This window comes from Vulpes lagopus, chromosome 13 (assembly GCF_018345385.1).
Source record: "Vulpes lagopus strain Blue_001 chromosome 13, ASM1834538v1, whole genome shotgun sequence".
Taxonomy (NCBI): Eukaryota; Metazoa; Chordata; class Mammalia; order Carnivora; family Canidae; genus Vulpes; species Vulpes lagopus.
Genome location: NC_054836.1, coordinates 46,727,941 through 46,748,201, shown reverse-complemented (window position 1 = coordinate 46,748,201; position 20,261 = coordinate 46,727,941). Strand labels below are relative to the sequence as shown.

Below are 20,261 nucleotides of genomic sequence, written 5' to 3'. Positions count from 1 at the left end.
CAGGACATTGACTCAACTGTAAAAAAAAAATAGAGTTTCTTCGTTATCAAAGACTCAATCCTTTTGATGATAGTAAGCTTCATGTCTCAAGTGGCAATTTGCAGAGAAATGAAATCTTGATAGCCTTTGCCTTCTGGAGTGGACATACTTGCTAGCATGAAGAATTTGAGTAGTTTGGAATTTTGAAGTCAGGAGATGTAATTTAATTCGAGGCTCATGTTTGACATACTGTGTAGACTGCTTATATTTCACAGGAGAAACATCAGGTCTCAGGACCTTTAAGAAAACAAGTGGCAATCATGTGCTTACAACTTCCCTTTTTTGCTTAATTAAAATGGTTTACACGCTGTGAGACCATCTATATGATGAGTGATGACTATGTTGAGATCCATAGCTTGCCCATAGGAATGTAAAAAAAAAAAAGAGTTTTTTTAGGGAGAAGATTTTTCAACCTAACCAATTATTATTATTATTATAAAAGTACCATGTAACTTTCTGTACTTCTTTTTTGTGTGAGAACATTTAAGTTCTACTCTCTGTGCAGATTTCAATGATACAGTATAGTGTTACCAACTCTAGTCACCATGTTGTACATTAGATCTTTAGACTTTATTCATCTTCTGTCCTTAACCTTTTATGTGGTCCAAAGTCTTTATTTGACAGGTGGGTGTATTCTATCCACCAGCTCTCTGGTGTATTTTACGTCCAAATCTTTGTGTGATTTCCTCCTTTCCAACTGCTCTACATTTCTGTCACACTCTTTGTTACCTAACACGTGGTCACATCTCCTGACCTCAACACTTCTCTCCAAATTGTCCTGGAAATGCAGATGAAGGGGGCATTCCATATTTTAGCAACATCTCTCTGATTCTTCCCTCAGGCCTCCTAAGTAGCAGAGCATGGCAGGGTGGTTTTGATTTGGAGGAAAAGATAAAGCGGCTCAGTGGGGAGGCAGACAAAGCCAACAGGAGAGGCTGAAAGTGGAGCGAGTGCTGTGGGATTTGAGCAGAAGAGAGAAATTAAGTAGTTGGAGAGCTTGATAAGTGGTCGAGGCTGCTGAGAGGGAAGGAAACTTAGAGCTTGTGATTGAAAGTCCACTGCAAACTGCAGAGGGACACCAAGTGGCTAGCTCTCCAGTGAGGTGGGATAGAGGCATGCAGATAGGCCTTGAGACCCAAGGCAGTGAGACTGTAGTGCCAGCAGTGTGGGTGACAAATAAGTCCAGTTACAAAGGCTGCTCTCATTCAGGCATGACCTTTTTCATCTCTTATTTCTGGAGTGGCAGGAGCAATGATTCTGAGCGGATGTAAACAGGTGGAATGATAAGTGAACTCTGTTTCAGTCAGGTAGCAGGTAAGAATGAGGACAGTGGCTCAGTGGGGGCAGTGGTGGTGTGTTTCTGTACTGGGCACCCTATCTTCTGTCTCAGATCAGAGGGTGAGCATGATATCCTGGGAGACACACTCATGAGGTAGAGTCCTAGCTTTGCCTTCCACTGACTGAGTGATCCTGGAAAAGTCTCCTAGCCTCTGTTCCCGCATCTAGAAGATGGGAAAATAACCTTGCTCCTTCAAAGGTTTATTAGGAGAAGCAAAAAAAGAGGACATTTATAAAACACCTTATAAATCTAAAAATGTGAAATAATTATATTTTTTTGCTCCATCTGAGTGTACTTCTAATAGTCTTAATAAACTACTCCTAGAGTAAAAATAGCCCCTTATTTGCATGTGTGCTCACGAGGTACAAGTCCTCAGACTAACTGCCCTTTAGAACAGCAGATTTGATAATGCATGCAGGCACATTTTTCACTTATTGAATAAGCATCCTGATGTGGGGAGCGCTCACATGTGCATGAAGCTGAGTAGCTTTCAATGTTCTGAGGGCAAAGAGAGCATCTTCTGTGACCAGCTGAAAGTTTGCAGGATGACCTAACTAGTGTGAAATTGGCCAAGGTTTTGGATTTCATTTCCAGGTATTTAAGTCTGAATTTTCCCTAAACAGCCTTTGGGGATGGGTCAAATCAGATCAATTGATCTTTAGAGACCTAAAGAAATTAAATTAGTCTGGAGTCAGTTACTGCACTAAACCATCTAGTAATTGAATTGCTCCTTGTAACTGATTGAAAACAGCCCTATCTGTAACAATATAAGGGACTTTTCCTTATAAGAGATCTGAGACAAAAACACATCTTTTTATGACATGATGACAGAAATTGCACTTTTCTAACCTAATTGAATATGATGTTATAAATATGTGGCCTTAATGATTTCAAGTTTCCTGTTCCAGATTTACAACTTCTATGTGGGACACCCAAACAAAAATGCCTTTGGGACTGGATCTGTTAGCCTTACACCTCCAAACTCATTGTATTATTTCTTTGACAATTGCACAAGCTTTTGGGATACTGTATAAGGCATTACAGTTTTCCTGCGCTCATTTTAGTAGGTTCCATTCAGACACTTGAATGTCTCTCCTGCTCCATGTGTATGTAGCCTTACTCTTTAGCGACATTTCCTTCATTTGTAGAAGGAAACCCATCTCAATACAAAAGTACAAAGCACTTTCATTATACTTTGCACTTATACCTATAACGGACAGCTTAGAAGCAAACCCAAAGCCCAAAAGGATTTCTTAATATAACTGAATTTAGTTATTTAGTTCAGGGGAAGAATTATCTACTGGTCTGTCAGATAATAAATAATAAACAGACTGTCAGTTGGTAGGGCTTTTTTTTGTGGGGGGCACAGGGGCACTTTGTACAGTAAGTAAAAGCATATTGTTACTTTTGAGAAAGGAAAAATAAATAGGTTTTTTTAAGTGATTTCTTCAAAATTAAGTTTCTTTTGTTAGTTTTTTTTTTCCAAAGCAAGTTCATCCTCATTGCAGAAAAAATACAAGTAAGAAAAAGAGCATAAATAAGTAACAAATCCCATTAATTTAGAGATAACCACTGGCAAAAACTTGTATATTCCTCTAGGTGTTTCCTATGCATGTACATTTACTTCCTTTAAAGTTTACGCACATACTATTTTTAGTCATTTCCCCTAAATGTCAGTAGACATATGTCTGTAGTATACTTTTTAATGGCTGCCTAATTTTCCCTTGTGTATGATCATTTATTTGACCAGTCCCATGAATTAGTTATTTATGTTTCCTACTTTTTATTATTATACACAATAGTAGGAAAATATATATCTTTATCCATATTGTTATTGCCATAGGATAAATGCTAGCAAATAAAAATACTGGGTCTAGGGATATATTTTTCTTTTATTGTTAAAAATTTGGGAAGGACCTAAATATTCACTAATAGGAAAATGGTTTAATAAATGTTAATAGTCATGCAATGGAATTTTTAAAAATCATGGTAACATATGTAACATAAAGTTTACCATTTTAATTATTTTTAAGTAAACTGAAAATTCTGTGGCATTAAGTGTATTCATGGCTATATTCATGGTGCTATATTCATATTCATGCATATTCTATGCAGCCATCACCATGTTCCGTTTCCAGAATGTTTCTATCATCTTAAATAGAAAATTTGTATTCATTGAACAGTAACTCCCCATTCCTCCTCCTCCAGCCCCTGGTAATGTCTATTCTGCTTTCTGTTTCCATAAATTTGCCTAGTTTAGGAATCTCATATAAAAGGGAAAGATATGGGCAGCCTGGGTGGCTCAGTGGTTTAGCGCTGCCTTAAGCCCAGGGTGTGATCCTGGAGACCTAGGATCGAGTTCCATGTCAAGCTCCCTGCATGGAACCTGCTTATCCCTCTGCCTGTATCTGTGCCCCCCCACCCCCCTCTTTGGGTCTCTCATGAATAAATAAATAAAATCTTAAAAAAACAAATAAAAGGGAAATATATACATGTTTTTAAGGCTTTTTATACAAACTGCCAGGTTTTTTTCAAGAATGATTATCCATGTCATGTACCCTTCCCTGTCCAACATAATCACCATCTTTTCATCTTTGCCAATTTGATAGGTGAAAATTTGTACTTTCTTTTGTAAATTGGCCTGTTTAAGTCATCATCTCTTTTTTTTTCTCTTTTGAGTTTGTTCATCTTTTCTTTTATTGATCTATATAAGCTACTTATGTATTGTTAGTATTTTTTATTGTTTGTATGTATTGGAAGAATTTTACCAATTTGAAGTTAGTTTTTTAATGTATGTTTTTGTTAAATAGAATGTTTTATCATTATATGTGTTTTTCTCTTACCTTATGATTTCTATCTTAAGATGTTTCATACTCCAAAATTCTATGAATATGTAAATATTCAACTACAGATTTCTGTCACTTTATTACTTTTTAGTTTTTTATTTAAAAACTCATGCAGTATTTATTTTGGTGTAAGATATAAAATAGACATGTCACTGTATATTTTTTACAAGTGGTTCCAATACCATCTATTTACTAACATACTCCTTTCTCAGTTATTTATAATTCCCCCTATCATATACTAAATTTTTGTCTGTAGTAGTGTTTGTAGTCTCTTTATTGATCTTCTGGTACTGTATTATTGTAATTTTTGTAAATTGATAAAATACATAAATATTTGATGATACTTAGATATCTGATAGGGCAAGCTCCAAACTTTTTTACTTGTTATTTTCAAATTTTCTTGATATTCTTTGACATTTATGCTCTCAGTCTTTGGAATCATTTTGTCAAGTCTTTCCCAAAAAAGTCATTGGAATATTGACTGGGATTATGTTCAATTTACAGTAATTTGAGGGAGAAAACTGGTATCTTTACAATATTGGAACTTCCTTCTAGGAATATGTCATATGTTTGTCTTTTTACTGAAAGGTCTTCTTATTTTCTTTAGAAATTTTAATATTTGCTTTTCTTTTTTAAAAAAATATTGTATCTATATTTAAATGAAAGATGCACAGAGAGGGGCAGAGACATCGGCAGAGGGAGAAGCAGGCTCCCCAGGGGGAGCCTGATGTGGGACTCGATCCCAGGACCTCGGGATCACGACCTGAACCAAAGGCAGACACTCAACCAACTGAGCCACCCAGCTGCCCCTTAAGAAGTTTTGATATTTTCAAGTTTATAAGCCCTACCCATATTTTCTTAGGCTCATAGCTAAGTCTACTGGAGCTACACTCCAATTTAATCAGTAGGCATTGGCCACAGATGGCTAGTTAAGGACTTGAAATGTGACTTTTTCACATTGAGATGTGCTGTTAAGTACAAAAAACAAACCACATGATTTTGAAGGCTCCTTGAAAAAAGAATGACAATATCTCAAGAATAGCTTTAGAATACTGTTAGATGTTAAAATAATATTTTGAACATATGTTGGGTTAAATAAAATATATTAAAGTTAGTTTTACCTATTTTTTAAAAATGTGACACCTGGACTATTTAAAATTACATAAATTGCTCACCCTACATTTCTACTGGATGGTAGTATATAAGAGTTTTTTTGGGAGGAGAGAGCTTCCTTCTGAAAGTAGAATTTTAAATTAGAAATCTACCTACTATAGTCTGTAAAAAGCTATTGATTCCTATATGTCTTTGGCATCCTGCCATTTTATTGAACTTCAAAAAAGGTAGTTTTAATAATTTTCCTTTTAGTCTCTAGGGTTTTCCAGTTAGATTGCTATGTAATTTGCAAAAATGATAATTTTATCTTTTTCTTCCTAATAGCTATGCTTTTAAAAATGTCTTTTCCTTGTTTTATTACACTACTAAAATTTTCAGGACCCTATTGAGAAGTAATGATAGTTGGCATTTTTCTCTTGTTCTTGACTTGTTTAACAACGCCTCTGTTTAGTCATTATATAGGATTTTCATTGACTGTGGGTTTCAGGAGGATATTCTTTATCATATTGAGGCAATACCCTTCTATGCCTAAGGAATTTTTTGTTACCCTGTTAGTTGAATTATATTTAATGCTCCTTTGACATCTGAGAGAATTTTAATTATTTGCTTACTTTTAAACAATATTAATTATAGTGTCTATGTTGAACTGGGCATTTATTCCTGGAATAAATCCTGTCTGGATTTTATCTGGGTTTCTTATAATAGATTGCTGGATTGAATCCCCCTGTATTTTTATCAATCTTGGTAACAGATTTGACTTTGTTTCTTCTTTCCTTTTCTGTCAATTTTTGGTACCAGGTTTCTACTGGTTTGTTCAAATGTTGAAATATGTTCCTTGTTTTTATTGCCTGGATCATTTTAAATAGCAAGGAAGTGATTTTACAGTCTTGCCCATAAATTCATCTGGATGCAGTACTCTTATGGGGAAGACTTATTAAACTACTTAAGTTCCATAGTTTATCAGGAAATATATAATTAGCTTCTATCCCATTTAATGCTTTTTGTCTTGAATTCTACTTTGCCTAGTCTTGTATTGTTATGCCTTTCAGATTTTTGCTTTCTTTTATTTGCCTATTAATTTTTAAAAATCTTTGTCACTACAGCAATATACCCCCCTCTTTCTTGCATCATCAAACAAATATCCTGACATTTCTTTCATTAAGGAAAAAACAACCTTCTGTGGATTCCACTGTATCTTCAATAACTGACTCTCCCAGTTTTCTGCTTCTCATAGTTAATCTCCTTAAGAGTTGTGTGTATTCTCTTCCCTTTGTCTTTCCTACTCTGCCTTTCAGAATTTCACCCCCTTCACCATTATTTTACCCATGTCAAGGTCACTGATGACCTCCTCATTGCAAAATCCAATGGTCAGTTGCAGCCCTTATCCTCCCTGGCTCATCAGTCAGGTTTGACACTGTTGTTCATTTTCTCCTTTCCTCCTGGCTTCCAAGTCCTCTCACTCTTCCAGTGTTTATGCTACTCCATTGGCTGTTCTTTCCTCCCCGATCCCAGTTCATTCTTCCTCTTGTCCTCCATCTTTAGACAGTGATGTGTTCTGGGCCTTCACCCTGGGACTTCTTTTTTCTGTCTGTACCTACTTCCTGGATAATTTGGCCCAGTTTCATGACATGACAGTGCTGATCACTATCAAATTTACATACTTGCTTCTGGTCTCTCAGAGTCAAAGATCTGACCAGCTACTTCATTTACTTTTCCTTCTACACCTTGCACACCTCGAAATTCACATATCTTAAATAGGGATGCTCAGTTATCCTCTTCCACATCTGCTCTTCCCTTACTCTTAGCATCTCTGCCGTTGACAGTTGCATCCTTCCTGTCGCTCTGGCCAGAAGGCTGGCAGTCAACCTTGGCTCTTCTTTTTCTTTCACTTCCTACATCCAAACAGTCAGCTGTTTGCTGACTGAACAGCTTCAAACTGTTCATAGGAATCTAACTGCTACTTCTTATCCTCTGCACTGCTACCACCCTTATCTGTGATACTGTCATCTTTCCTAGATTGTTAAATTAATTTTCTGATGGATCTTTCTACCTCTGCTCTTACTGCCCTCGAGTCCATTTCTAGTACACCAGTCAGAATGATCTTGTCAAAGAAAGGAAGTTGAACCACATCAGTCTTGCTCAGAGCTCTGTAATGAATGACTCACCTTCTCAATGATAGTAAAATCCCAGTTCAGATGTGGCTTGAAAGGTCCTATGGAATCTGACCCCCAACTTCTAGGTTCTGTCTCTGAACTCATGTACCTTACATTCTCTTGCTCACTTTTCTCTCAGCATACCCAGGCCCATGTTCACTGTAGGACCTCTATATACTTTTACCCTCTGCCTGGATTGTGCTGCCCCCAAATCTGAATGGATCTGAGGCTTTATCTTCTTTTTTTTTTTTTTTAAGATTTTATTTATTTATTTGAGAGAGAGAGAGAGAGAGTGAGTCAGTGCATAAGCAGGGAGAGGGGCAGAGGGAGAAGCAGACTCCCTGCTGAGCAGGGAGCCCTGGTGCAGGACTCGATCCCAGGACCCTATGATCATGACCTGAGCCAAAGGCAGATGCTTAGTCCACTGAGCCACCCAGGCATCCTGAGGTTTTGGCTTTTGATTCCTACTATATCCCTAGGTTCTAGAATAGCAGCTTGTGCATAAACTCTTACATTTTTGTTGAGTAAATAATAATGTGTCTTTTTTTTAAATAACATACAGAGTACCTGCATTTTTAAAACTTTTGTCTGAAAGTCTTTGTGTTTTCATAGAAAAATATAATCCATCTTCCAATATTATAATAACTGGTATGTTTGGCATTTCTGCTCTCTGTTTAATTCAGCTCTTTACATTTTATTTTCTCTTCTTGTCTTTGTTATATTAAGTTTTTGTCAGGAAGTGGGCTATATGCTTTACACAATTGATTTTAGTCACTTGTCAAAATAATCCTATACTAAAGAACCATTATCATCCCTATTTGGTAGATGAGATAGCAGAGTTTAGGGGGACTGATATTTTACTCACACAATTTGTGACAGCTCAGCCTCACACTCACTTTAGTTTGAAGCTAAAGTCCTTTCTCTAATGTCAGTTGTATTTTAAAAAATAATTATGCTTTCAAATTCTAAAAGACATAATTATAAAACTGATATTTCTCTTATTGTCAGAAACTATACATTTTCTTTTCTTGTAAACATATTTAGTATATGACACTTCTTTTTACTCCCCCTCCTTCAACCCATAATTTTGGTTTAGATAATCTGGGATTTAAAATCTAGATCTTTGTATCTTCTTCCAAAAAAATTTTATAAGGAGCACAGTGCATCAATTACAACCATTTAAATTGAATTCTACTGATTTCATTGTTTACTGCTCATTTCTATATTTTTCCAATGCTTGCAATTGTGTTCTGACCTTACCTTCAGTTGTTGGTAAATGTTAAGTAATTGGCTGGGGAAGGATATATGGCTCGTTTCCTTTATGAGTTGTTGCTTATCTGAGAGGATCTGCTGCCATTATGGACACTGTTTTCCTTGGAACTCCCTCAACTGCCCTTTGCCACCTGTCTTTTAAATACTGCGGAATAAAAGCTGGTGCCACTGCCTTCCCTCTGTGGGAAACTTACCTTTTTTTCTGTCTGGATAAAATCCTTTCAGAAAATTTTCTTTGAAATTGAGAAGTTGTGGCAATATTTGTCCAGTTGTAGATTTGTAAAAATGAAGATATGCTCTATAATTAAACACTTTAAATCGAAAACTCAAGTTGTTTTTCAGCTCAAGCAGATCTTCTTGTTCTTCTTTATCGCTTTCTCTTTTTGCTTCTAAGCGGTCTGCTTTAGTCAGACCTAATACTCCTGGCATATCTGCATTACATCTCCCAAATCTATTCTCCCTTTTCTCTCCTCTGTTTAATAGTTTTCATCTCCTTACCTTTTTACTCTGGTGTTGGGAGAATTTCTTTTCTTTTTTTTTTTAATTTTTATTTATTTATGATAGTCACAGAGAGAGAGATAGAGAGAGAGGCAGAGACACAGGCGGAGGGAGAAGCAGGCTCCATGCACCGGGAGCCCGATGTGGGATTCGATCCCGGGTCTCCAGGATCGCGCCCTGGGCCAAAGGCAGGCGCCAAACCGCGGCGCCACCCAGGGATCCCCCGCCACCCAGGGATCCCCGGGAGAATTTCTTATATAAGACTTAACTTGTGTATTTTGTTTCCTGTGACATCCAGTGTTCTGGGTACTGTGTTCTTTTAGGATGTGATGATTATTACTTTGCCATTTCTGAGTATACTTTCCCATCCAGATGGCTTCCTTTTCATGCCCCTTAGTGCCTAATTTGTTTATATATGGCATTAAACCTTGCTGAAAATTTGAAAATATAAATTAGAGGCTTAAAATATCTCTCCTTGTTTCTTAAAGCAACTCAGTTTCAAAAGAGAGCACTTGTTCTGCTTTTTAAAATTAGTTTTCTTCTTTCAAATTGCTGAATGTTGGGCAGCCCAGGTGGCTCAGTGGTTTAGTGCTGCCTTCTGTCCAGGGCGTGATCCTGGAGACCAGGGATCCAGTCCCATATCAGGCTCCCTGCATGGAGCCTGCTTCCTCCTCTGCCTGTCTCTCTCTCTCTCTGTCTCTCTCTCATGAATAAATAAATAGAATCTTAAAAAAACAAAAACAAATTGCTGAATGTTTTGTTAATGTCCAGTTACTTTCCCCTAGGTCATCTATAGAATGGGATATCTGTTTCCTTAGTATTAGAAGCTGAGATTTATTATTATTATTATTATTATTATTATTAAGATTTTATTTATTTATTCCTGAGAGACAGAGAGGCAGAGACACAGGCAGGGGGAGAAGCAGGCTCCCTGCGAAGAGCCTGATGTGGAACTTGATCCCAGGACCCTGGGATCACAATCTGTGCCGAAGGCAGGCGCTCAACCACTGAGCCACCCAGGTACCCTGAGATTAATTTTAAATAAAAGCACAAGGATCTTTGTTAAATCTTTTAGGTGCAGACCCAAGAATGGGGTGGCGATTTAAATTTGTTATAATTTGCCACTGCAGAAGTATAATTATTCTGCTCGGGGTAGGGAGTGGTGGTAGGTGGGTGGATGAAGCCTTGGAAAGAGAGTTTTCACTGTGCAGTGACCCCCCTCCCTTTTCAGTTTGCTTAAGCAGCTAGAAATCAACTGCACCACACCTCCCTCCAGCCAGGCAGACAGCCTGCAGCCCTCCTCCAGGGCTAGCCATGGTCACAGACCCACAGCCTCCAGTACACCCTAACCACTCTGTGCTAGCTGAGAGCACTGCTGTGGGATTCCCTAGGCCTAGCCTCCAGCAGCCTGAGCATCTGCTCCCGAAGACCAGCCTTGATTGTTGATCTCTGTTGCACCAAGGTGGCATTTATGTAAAGCTGGGCCAGAGGCCTTTTCATTTGTTTCCTCCCCAGCTGGCTTTCCCCGTGTGCAGTGCTGACCGGCACACTGCTTGATGCTTTCCTCACTCCTCTCTTCTCCTGTTGTAAGCATGCAGTTGGCTTTCTACATGATTTTCTGAGTTCCTCTCGTTTTCTCAGTCATGTCACTGAGGCAGAGAATTAAATACATAGGCTTATCTCACCTTATTCATTCAGGATTCGTACCAAAAGGCTCTATAAGTATAAGATCCCCTGGCATCGAATAAAACTTTCAGACACTTGAAATTTGGACAGGAGCCCAGTAGGAATCAGGTCTTTTTGCTCAGAGCTCAAAGCCACTCTCTTCATTTAGATGAGGAAGGAAACTTCAGGAACGTTCGAATCTAATATTATGGGAATTGATAGAAGTTTTACCTGCATCAAGCCATGGAACAGCAAATGTTTTGGCGACTTTGCTAAAGAGGTTCCTAGTGTATGGATAATTTCTAGACCTTTCATAATGACTTACAGTGCTGAACAGGAGTGTTTGGTTCTCGCACAACTTTTTGCTTGCTTGTGGAGTTTCTGAGGCAGTAAGGTGTGCGAGGCCTACGTCTAATCAGGTAAATAGCTTAGAGCAGGGGTTGGCAAACTGCTGTCTGCCATCTGTTTGGTAGAGTCCACCATGTAAAAATGGTCTTTTACATTTTTAAATGGTTAAAAGGTAATTCTTTGTGACATGCAAAAATAATATGAAACTAAATTTTATTGTCTCTAAGTAACATTTTATTGGAGGACAGTCACATTTTTTCAGTTCATGTGTTACAAGTGACTGCTTTCATGTGCTACAGTGACAGTGCGAAGTGTATCCCACAGAGACCATAAAGCATGTGAAACTTTGAACTTTTACTGTCTGGCCTTTTTAGAAACAGTTTGCTGATTCCTGGCATAGAGCTTCAAGTGGCCATGGAGATACTGACAGCAAGGAGAACTCCTACCCAGCAATTTTACGTCCATAGGATGATTCTTCTCTTTCTGGGTTAAAATGAAGAAACTCAGAATTTCATTTTGAGCTTGTTGACAAAGCTGGCAAGATCTGATCTTTACTAATGCCTTATTCTTCTTGTCTTTATAGTGGCGGTTGAGGCATGCTTGTAGGGTCATGTTAGCACTGTAGCTGAAGCCCTACACATTTTCTACCTTATTTTTTTCACATGACAAGTATATACCACATAAGTATAAAATATATATGTAATATACAGATTACAATTTGAAATTGTTTTATTTAATTGTTTTATTTACTATTTAAATAGATGAATAAGTCTTTTATGTAAATCTCTTACTGTGTAGTCTATCTTATTAGCAACCTTTTTTTTTTTTTTGAATACTATCATTTTTTGGTATCTAGCAAGGTTTGTACTCTTACTCTCTTTTCCTTTACAGTAATATCTTTTTAAAACTCCTAGTTCCCTTTTCTGATTTTCTTTAAGTTCCCTCCTACAAGCAGAATTGAAATTAATTAATAATTTCTTTTTTTTCATCCTCTCACTTTCCTTGCTTTTAAGCATTTTAAGCATTTGAAGTCATAACCTTATAATCTCAGTTACTAAATACAGATACTCGACAATCTTGTTCTAACCATCTTCCCTCCTCCCACTAACCCATCCTCCTCCCACTCTTAAGAATTGTGTTTGATTTACCTTGTCAGAGTATAAACTCATCACACACATACTCTTTCTTATCACTATGGTTTAATCTTAGTTCTTAAAGTAAATATAGATTTAATACCCACTGATGCAACTTATGTCATCTGTCTCCTCACTTTGGTTGTCTGAAGCTCATTTTCTACTAGATGTCTCAAGAAACATGGGGCATTATTCCTTGCCTTTTGCATGACTATGACAGTTTGTGGCTTTTCTTTGTAAAAGTCAGTTTGACTTGATTGATAATCCTTGCCTCACATTTTCTTTCCTTCTTTCCTGCCGTATCTTAACTATGTTGTTATTGTCTCCTGATATAAAGTGTGGCTGTCACACTCGGATGACAATCTAATATTCTTTCCCATTTAAGTGACTTAATCATTTTTCTGGAATGGCCAAAAGATTTCTTTCTTTTTCCTTTGTTCTTCTTGTCCTTGTTCAAAGGACAGAGGGGGAATCCCCAGTTCCCAGAAGATTACCTGGACTTGTTATGTCCCTGTTAACTTCACTCATGAGTATTTTTGAGGGATACAAAGAAGGTGGCCTCTAAAATGTTACTCATTTGCTCATTACCCTTTGTACCTCAAGCTTCCTTATACTCAGTCCTTGGAGTAAAATCCAAGACTCTCCCTACACTAAGCTTCCCAGTGAAATCATTTTTGAATTGTCAAAACCTCTGGTGATAACTTTAGAGGCAGAGGGGTAGAAACTCATGGGTGAAGTGAAATGTGAGGATTATGTGGATTTCCTTTCTCTATGTCATGGGTCCTCTCTAGACACCTGGCACTTGCACCATTGTCATGGACTTCATGGTAGAATGGAATGGATGGCATGCTCAATACACTCTCCAGATATCTGATAGTAGAGGTATTTCTTTAAAAATCCTCCTCTGCCTTTGAATTTTGGACATAATAGTTATCTTTTTCTTGAGGTTTGGTCTGCAGCGAGGCTTCTGCAGTATACTTTTGTGCACTTAGTTCATCTTTCCTCTCCAACTTCACTTCCCCTTCTCAGGATACCTGCTGATGTGTGGGCTTTTTTCTAAGCATTTGGGCTAGCTTTGGAAAAAGAAAACCCAGACTTTCAGGGCTCCTGACGTCACACATTTCATGAGGTGTTTAGTCACACTTAATAGTTCTTACCCAGTTAGCTAACAACATAAATTCTCATATTACTCTTATATCCTATCTTTGGAGAAAAACCAGCAGAATAGATTTAAGCAAAGAGAGAAGTATACATATTGGGAGGAGAGGACTATACAAGCTGAAAAAAATAAGTAGATTACATTTCACCCAAGTGAATAGAGAAATAGTTATGGCTCCTAAAGTTTGCTAATTCCCTTAATCTTTCATGACTACAGTGATACTTGAGTGTCACAGAGACTCTTACAAAGTAGATTCTGCAGTGTCTGTAATGAAGTAAAACTGAAATATAATTTCAGTGAAATCTGCTAAAACCAAACCAAACTGAAAAACCTTCCTTGGATATTAAAGGCAGTGACTATATGAGAGGCAGGCTACTTGAAAATACATGTGCTAAAGATAGCAAATGGCAAAAGCTAATAATGACAGTCTGTGCCCTTTGCATCTGCCCCTGCTCCCAGTGACCCACAGTGTTCCCCTGGGACCCACTTTCTTTGACAGGAGCCACAGAGCAGGACAGGGCTTCTGCAGTAGGGGAGGACAGAAGACCTCTGTATCACCTCTGCTTGGAGTGACATACCTAAGGAATGTGAAGTTGCTCAGAATGAGGAGACAGGAATCAAAGAGCTAAAAATGGAATTTTCTGCAGATTATTGAGCAACATATGATACTCTAATCTTGTATAAATGAAAATTATTTTTTAAATTATTGGTATATAGTTATTTAAGTACAGATTAAAACATAATAAAATATTTTATTTTTTTTAAGAAAAATATTTTAAATGATACTGTGCATACTTAATGTGCCCTGACATTTTGTGGTTAATTTTCCCAAAAAAACCCACTGATGCCAAGCTTTCTAGGAAGCATGTATTTTGAGGCTGGAATGACTTGGGGGAGCCATCCAATGTATCTATCATCATACCAATGAAGCAGTGAGGGCCTAGAGGCTACAAGTGATTTGCTCAGGTGACACAGTTAGTAGAAGTTATGCAGCTGAGAACCCAGGGTTCTTTACAACTAGTATTGGACTTTTTCCAAAATAGCATTTTTTAATTTTTCCTTTTTATTTGTTTAAGGATTCATAAATCATTAGCACCATATGAATCTTAGACATGATATAATCCAGCCCACCAATTGCCTACCATACCTTCATTTTATTTTATTTATTTTATTTTATTTTATTTTATTTTATTTTATTTTATTTTATTTAATTTTATTAAGATTTTATTTATTCATAAGAGAACACAGAGAGAGAGGCAGAGACATAGGCAGAGGGAGAAGCAGGCTCCCTGCAGGGAGCCCAGTGTGGGGCTTGATCCCAGGACCCTGGGATCACGCCCTGATCAAAGGCAGACGCTCAGGTGCTGAGCCACCCAGACATCCCCACACCCTCATTTTATAGAAGAAATCAAAAGCCAGATAGAGATAAGGAATCCGATCACACAGCTTCTTAGGAAAGAAGCATTTTTAAAAATCATCTCCAATGAAGAGACTTAGTATAAGAGCCTGCATGCATAAAAGGAAAGCAATTTTGTTTGGTAACTGGATTAAAGTCTGCTTTTAAATATAATCTATTAGTTGAATACAGTAAAATAATCTGTGGACAACACTCTCCTAAAGGAAGGGATGGCTTTTAACAGAATTACAGTAGCCATAATATTCCTTTAACTAGCAAGCTGTGTTTCTGTACTAAAAATGTTAACTCATTTATCCACAGCTTATAAGAGGAAGCATTTATTTTACAAAGTGGTGTTAAACCGGTAAGTGTCTGGTAGTTAGAGTAGCAGCAAAGTTCTTCACAATTGGCTTATACTTGTGAATTGTCCTCCATTTTTTTCTGCTTATGTCGTTCTATCTGTGTGTGAAGGACGTTTGTTCCCTACCTCACAGTTTACTAAAGTTTATTTAGAGGCTAAGTGATCTGTGCCTTGCTTGAGAGCTTTCTTCTAGTCTTCTGTAAGACTTAGAAACTAAACATACCAGGTTTTTCCCCCAGTGATACAGTTTACTTATTTAAGTTGCTAGTGATAATAGAAAACCAGAAATATATGTTACCACTGAAAGGAAAAACCAGTGGGATTAAGTGAAATAAATAATAAACTGAAGTCTAAAAGCTTTTAAAAAAATTAGAGTTATTTTGCTTTTCCAAAATGGATTGTATTATGTATTTTAGTTCTCAAATTAAAATTAATGATTTATAATACATCTCAAATTGTATTATCTAAACTTTTCATTTATTAAGTACTTTGTGGAAGCTACACATATTGATGTATTGTCTTCTCGTAATTTATAACATTATCTGCATAAATCTTTGGGAAAATATTGTGACAAGGAGTTATTTACAAAAGCTCAGGAAAATGATGTAAACTTGAACAAATTGATGAGCAGGAACAACTTTAAATAATTTTTTTCTTATAAATTAGAATTGGTTCTAATGGATTTGACATTTTATCCCTAAACAGTTTTTTTTTCCAGGCCTGTATTTAGGAGAGAAAGGTAGAATGTAAATTGAAATAATATTTAATTTTTTCCCCAATATGTATAGTGTAGGATGGTTTAAATGAAGCAAGTTATAGCGACTGGAAGTCCTAATTTCATCTAAAATGGTCATGATTCTGTAACTAGCTTTAGGAACCATGATCTTGATACTGAATAATAACAGCAAGAATTTAATTTTATCAAGAAACATTTGGTGAATGCTTATTATATCCCAGGTACCAATATAAGCTCTCTCTATGTGTTAATTCACTGAATCTTAATAATAACCGTAAGAGATAAACCATATTAATCATTAATTAATGAGAATATTAATATTCTCATTTTACAGATGAGGAAACTTAGGCCTGGCAGAGTGAAGTAATTTGCCCACAAGCATACAACTAGCAAGTGGCAGAGCTAGGATTCAAGCTAAGCAAGTGCCAGCAAACATACTTGTAACCATGACACTAGGGCAGTGATTCTCCACATGTGGTCTCTGTGTCAGCAGCATTGCCTGGAAACACACAGGAAATCACATTCTCAGGCCATACCTCAGACCTACTGAATCAGAAACTCAGGGTGGGGCTCAACAGTCTTAGTGTTTGACAAGTCCTCCAGGTAATTCAGATGCACACTTTCTTAGTCTGTTTGGGCTGCTATAACAGTAATGCCACAGACTGAGTGGCTTAACCATTTGACCTTTATTTCTCACGGTTCTGGAAGCTGGCAGATTCAATGTTTGATAAGGGCCTGCTTCCTGGTTCATAGTGGGCACCTTCTCAGTGTGTCCTCACATGGCTGAAAAGCAAAAAGCTAAAGCAAGCTCTCCTGTCTCTTCTTATAAGGGTGCTAATTCCATTTATTTGGGTTCTACCCTTCAAGACCTAATTGTCTACCCCACCTCCTAATTCCATCACATTGGGAGTTAAAATGTCAATATGTACATTTTGTGGGAGACATAGACATTCAGTCCATAACACACACTAAAGTTTGAGAACCACTGCCTAGATTAAGTAGTATTCTCTCCTTGTTCATAGTCAACAGTATAGTAGTAGAGAGAGTCATGCAAACACATGATTGTGATCAATCTAAGTACAATACAAGAGGCATATATTAAGTACAGTGGTGATACAAAGGAAAAAGTGAGGGAAGAAGGAAGGTTTTGCATTCTGCATGATGAGAGATTTGCACTAGTTTCAGAGATGATGGGCAGTCAGTTCCAATACTGATAGAGTGTGTTGGTTTTGCTTATCTAGAGTTTGAAAGTCACTTTAAACAGGTGTGAACATTTTAGCAAGATCAACGTAATTATTGTAGCTACCCTTTATCTTGCCCACCTTCTGGCTATGATAGTGTCTCTCGCATGTATATTATTCTTGGAATTGATTTACATAGTATTCAAAAGAAATCCTTTAAAGATACCTAAGGTAATAATGTACTCTTTTGCCTAGAAAAATAATTTAGTGTTAGATATTTAGAAAGGCCATTAATGGTACTTAAGTAACGGTACCCATTTTATTGATCTACTAAATCCAAAAGAAGCCTACTAAAAAGCTACAGTCTCTTGCTATAGGATATGAGAGAATTGAGCATCACAAGACACTGTCATGGCTTGTGATACCTAAATCACTTAACCCATTAGATGAGTCATCCCTTATTTTTCAGGGTACAATATTTTAGAAGTCCTTGCAATAGGACTTCTAGGCTAAACAAATTCTTTGCACTTTTCCTTCTACTAGAAACAGGGATCAGACACAAAGTAAACAATGTGGGCTGTCTACTCTTCGCAGCATCTTCAAAGAGATGGCCCTGATATTGCACCACTGTTTTCAATCACTTAAAAGGCAATAATTTGATTATGCCATCCTTTATATAAGAACTGCCATTGCTTTCAGTTCACTTCCAGGCCTGACACAAGTAAATCACTTCGATAAAATCCTTTTTTTCTCTCTCCTAGAGACGAGAATAAGTAATGATACCAGTGATCTACCAAGGACAAAATGGATATAATGTATTTCTTATAGAAAAACAAGATATTCCATAAGCCAGTGACTCATTATGTTATTTGGGAAATGATTTATCTGGGTGTGTATGTGAAAGATGTTTAAGTGATTTTATATAAGAGTACTTTTAGAGAGGCAAATGCTACATTTTGTTTTTGAATTTAAATGTTTGGATTGAGTAGTTTATGTGCATAGGATGGGAAGAGGAATATACCTCAGAAATAGGCCATCCATAATGGGCTCATTGATGACCATTCCTTTATAATTATACAAAAAGAAAATGATTCCTAGGGTAATTGAAGCAAGTTCCTTTCTCATGTGAAAATAACCACCTAAATTTATTTTAAATTTTAACAGTATGACACAAGCTCAGACTAAAAGGACATCAGCTTGAATGTATGTTATAGTTTTTTTGTTTTTTTTTTTTTAAAGATTTTCATTTATTTAGTCATAGAGACACACAGAGAGAGAGAGGAGCAGAGACACAGGCAGAGGGAGAAGCAGGCTCCATGCAGGGAGCCCAATGCGGGACTCGATCTCGGGGCCTCCAGGATCACACCCCAGGCTGCAGGCAGCGCTAAACCGCTGCACTACCGGGGCTGCCCTATGTTATAGTTTTTATTTTAGTAAGGGTTGCTAAGCTTACTTGACTGTTTTCCTAATAATCTGAGTTACCCAAAGACAGTTGCTCTCTAATACTGTAGTGAATTAAGTCCTTGTGTTAGTGACATCTGATGTTAAGGCTGTGGGAGTCCAACGTTACCAGAATGTGGGCATATAAAGGTTAAAATACAGGGCAGTGGGCAAATTGATTAATTAGCATCCATGTTATGCTGAATTATCCTTTCCATTAATTTCTCCATTTAATATATTTACTGATGCTTCTTAGTAAATGATAAACTATTTTCATTTCAACAAATCTAACGCAGAGGATTCAACAAGTCTGTTCAAGAGATTTTTAAGAATAGGTTACACTTTTAAACAAGGGATATGGACTTGACTTAATCTTAATATTTTATCTTTTATGATATAATTTTATTTTATTTTTAAAGATTTTATTTATTCATGAGACACACACACACACACACACACAGAGAGAGAGAGAGAGAGAGAGAGAGAGAGAGGCAGAGACACAGGCAGAGGGAGACCAGGCTTCATGCAGGGAGCCCGATGTCGGACTTGATCCTGGGACTCCAGGATCACACCCTGGGCTGAAGGCGGCGCTAAACCATTGAGCCACCGGGGCTGCCCAGATATAATTTTATAGTAAAACTGTAAATAACACTGTAGTCAAGTTCTCTGCTGTCTTTAGTATTCTATCACCAAGTAAAATCCTCTTGTTTGGATCTCATTATTCTGAATTAGGTATTCAGATGGGTAGAATAAATTGGAGACAAATATAATCTAAGAGAATAAAATATGTTTATCTGTTTTAGATACACTTTTATAGGTTACTAAGTACCTCCTATGTGCCGGACACTGTTTTGGCCAGTTCAAATGCTTTATCATAGTTAATCCTCACAGTTACAGTTCTTACCATTAGTCCCTGCTATATTTTTGTTTTTTTCACAGCACTATTATCATTATCTAATATGCATCATATTTTTCATTTTTTTTCAATCTCTCTCTCTCTCTCTCTCTCTCTTCCCTCTAGCCTCCTCCCCTGTTGGACCAGGATTTTTGTGTTTTACTTATTATTATACTTACAATTCCTAGAATAGTGCCTTGTTCATAATAGGTACTCAATAAATATTTTTTGGATGAATTAATGACCCTGTGAGGCTGGTATTATGCTCCTCAATTTATAGATGAAGAGATATTAAGGAAGCAACAAAACTAAATGTGAAAATGGTTCTGGGTGGTCCATCTACTCATCCATACATTCATCCATTTGATGAATGACTTTGAAGGCCATGATTTTTCCAATATACCATTCTACTTCCAATACATTTACTATATAAAAAATCAGCATGATATTGACAGTTTTTTATCAATTCATTATAAGAAATTTACCAAATATTGGTGTTAGTTCAGCAGTTCTTTTTGTTCATTGGTAGGATATTATTTTCATGACATTTTTATAATTTCTAATTAATTTTGAATAAATAATACATATGTCTAAAGTTCAAATGGTACAGGGGAGTATATGGTGAAGAACATTCATCATATATTTCTCCTCTTTTCCTAAACTTGCATGCCCATTGGAATCACTTGG

The 20,261-nt window shown here is 36.9% G+C and overlaps 1 protein-coding gene across 1 annotated transcript in view; it reads left to right on the top strand.

The window, feature by feature from the left end:
- The window catches only part of TBX20 (T-box transcription factor 20), a 53,910-nt gene that overhangs the window by 21,121 nt on the left and 12,528 nt on the right, over nucleotides 1-20,261 (top strand). The window lies entirely within an intron of this gene.